At 37.4% G+C, this 3043-nt stretch overlaps 1 pseudogene; it reads right to left on the bottom strand.

Annotated features, from left to right (window-relative positions):
* Positions 1-208: 208 nt before the first annotated feature.
* Positions 209-2028, bottom strand: LOC149210990 (putative thimet oligopeptidase; annotated as a pseudogene).
* Positions 2029-3043: the final 1015 nt, after the last annotated feature.

The raw sequence follows: 3043 nt of genomic DNA, 5'->3' as shown, positions 1-3043 counted from the left end.
TGGATATCACTCTGCTCCTTTGCTCTCTTTCCGTCTTTTGCTGGAGATCTAACAGGTGAAAAACACGTGTTCAATAACATGCTGTGCCCTCTATTTTTAGAACAATCCTTTCCACCCTCTTTAGAAAAATTCTTTCAACTATTCTAAAGTATCCTTTGCCCTGGTTTCCTCCAGTGGATATCTTCGGAAAGCAGGCTCAAAACAAATTTTACAAAACCTGTGAAACCAAATTGTCAACACTGTAAGGGCTATCCTTTGGATAAAGATCTCGAAGAAGTGCCTTTGTATCCACCACTTCATTGGTATGAATAATCTGATCAAAAGGCATAAGACTATCTTTTGTTTAGTTTTCAGCTCAGAGAAAGATTTTCGTTTCTTCTTTAAAGCCCTGCAAACTTCGTCTGGAACTAGTTTATGGATATCCTTATAGAATCCGCTCATCATTTTTAGGATTACACTTTCATGAAACAAATTCTCTAGCAGCTGGCTAGAAAGTTCAACAAAATCAGTTTCCACTCTAATCCCCGAAAATTTTGCTAATGATACATGGTTGCAAATATGATGTACCACATGGACAAAATGTTGAAAATATGTAACCACTTCTGCAAATCGCAGAACTGCAGGATTATCTACCGTAGGATTTGTGAAGTTTGCAATCAACGTAGCTACTGGTAACTGGCGAGTGCCATTTTTCATCAAGCAGCCATCCTGAAGAAGGATAACACATGCATGGGAAAACTTTCCATCTCTAATATACACATCAATGTAGAAGAAACCCAAAAGCTTATTACAAGACGAATCAAAAACTGAGTATAGTGACACATCAGGATGCCAAACTTCGATTGCTTGTACTGTCTCAAATTTTAGGCAAAAAAAAAAAAACTGTTCATAAATTTTCAGAATCCCTGATGTAACAGAATCCACTGGAAAATATTGTTTCACAGTCGCATAATCTATTTCAAACTCTAGTTCTTCTGCTTTGTGCATATAGTATTGTAAATCCTCCATTCCCAATACAGCTTCTCCTTCCTCCTCTCTCTTCAAATCCTTAAGTCTTTGCAGTTCCTTAGCAGCTGAATTTGATATATTCTCTGATATATCCACTAGAAACTCCATAACCTTAAAGGTGTTTTAGCCATCTGATTCTCTAGTGCATATTCTGCATAATTAGAATATCCCAGCAAGCATGCCATCTTATGCCTTAATTGGATCAATTCTTCAAGGATCTTTGTATTCTCCGTCAAGCATCTTTAGTCTTTTGCTACTGCCAAAGCTTTCCTAGTTTCTCCAACCTTGCAATGCTTTAGTATAGGATAAGTATGGGTTGGCTTATCATTCACCCGTAGCTTCCCATCCTCTGTTTCAATATCATGATGACAGGTATTGCATGCGGTTACAAATGCAGGTTCTGTAGGATTATGCAAGTGATAAAGAATCATCATGGAAGAATGCTTGGCACGTGGCAAAGTATCACATTGGTAGTGATTTCCTTGACAAAAGCTAAGAAAGGCATGACGGGTATCAAAGAATTCACTCTCCAAAATTTCATCTTTATCCCTAGTATCTGCAGGAACATCTGTCACTTCAACAGAATTAAATAAATGCTTTTTCCTTACTGTTGATAGGATGCCACTCCCTTTCATCAAGCTTTTGTTGTACCTCGTAACAAATATCACATAATTGTCAATTCTTACATTGGCTGCAAGCCCAGCGTTTGCCAGAAACAATGAAATGACAGTAATGAGAACATGCATATTGCAAATGAACCATAATAAAGTCTTTTTTCATTGGAGATATGGACTCCCCAAGTTTCTGCATTAATAAAGCATCCTTTGAGGCATTGCTTGCAAGCTCAGCTTGTGATGCAGCTTCTGATGCTCTTTTGGTTGCAGTTTTCTTGGTCTTTCCTTTCGCTTGTTGAAGTTGCATTATCATATCTTTTGCAGCGCCTGGCCAATAATCACCATCAAAATATGACAAGCGAGCTGCAGTTACCTTAGCCTTGCATTCACCAGTGGACATAAACATGACAGCTGGGTAAGGTCTGCTATGGATTAGGACAAATCCCCGATTTCGTAGCGCGCTACGAAACCACCTAACATGTAGCACTGCGAAACTGCTAAAAAGGATTTATGCGCTGCGAAAACACTTTGTCCTTAAGCTAGTCTGAGCAATTTTGGCAACAGAATTTTCAGTGATAACAGGCTAGAGCAATCAAATACTGAAGAGCACAGAGGTGCAGAGTTTTCAGTCAACAGAGGCAATAGCAGTCAGAGACTTTAATGACAGAGGCATCATTTTGATTCAGGTTGGATATTTTTTTTTTATACTAGAGTTGCTAGAACAACAAAACTAGGGAAAGTGTTGCATGCAGAACATTCCAAAGGTTCAGGATGGGGTTCAAGTTGAATGCTTTTACTGTTGAGAGGGAGTGTTGAAAATAGCAACAAGTAGAAATGCTATAAATAGTGTTTCAAGTACTAGTGTTGGAGATAACAATAACGAATGATAAAATATAAATGCTAAAAATAACATTGCTATAAATAGCATTTCGGGATAGATTCCAATTTTAGTTAGTCCCTAAACTAAAATTGAGAATTAAAATTCGAATTTGATCTTAGCAGCGGTTTGTAAAATAATTAATTAATTCATATTGAGTTAATTAGTTGTAGAAAATCAAACATGAAGTCTATGTGAAGACATGCAACAGTTTCCCCTTTGATTGAGGAAGTTATCCCTTGATTAAGGAGGTCAAGATGAGTTGTACTTTGAGTTGTAATTAGTTAGCTTAGTTAACTGAGTTAAGTCTAGTTAGATTAGTTCCAACAGTTTGTGGAACTGATTGTGAGTTCAGTTAGTTAATGCATGCATGCATGTAACTACTGCAGTTCAGATAACTGAATATTCTCTCATAAGTAACTCATGCATGTCAGTTCAGTCAGAGGCCCAATTGAGATTAGAGGAAGGGATAGTGTACTATTAGTTGGAGGATTTTTCCTATATAGGAAACTCATCCATGCAGAAGGAATGATCTCCTTTAGGA

Source organism: Pinus tabuliformis, chromosome 1_2, assembly GCF_031772625.1.
Source record: "Pinus tabuliformis cultivar Carrire ecotype Pingquan chromosome 1_2, CPIR1, whole genome shotgun sequence".
NCBI classification, from domain to species: domain Eukaryota; kingdom Viridiplantae; phylum Streptophyta; class Pinopsida; order Pinales; family Pinaceae; genus Pinus; species Pinus tabuliformis.
The sequence above is the reverse complement of the archived record's forward strand: the minus strand, read 5'-3'. Positions and strand labels throughout refer to the sequence as shown.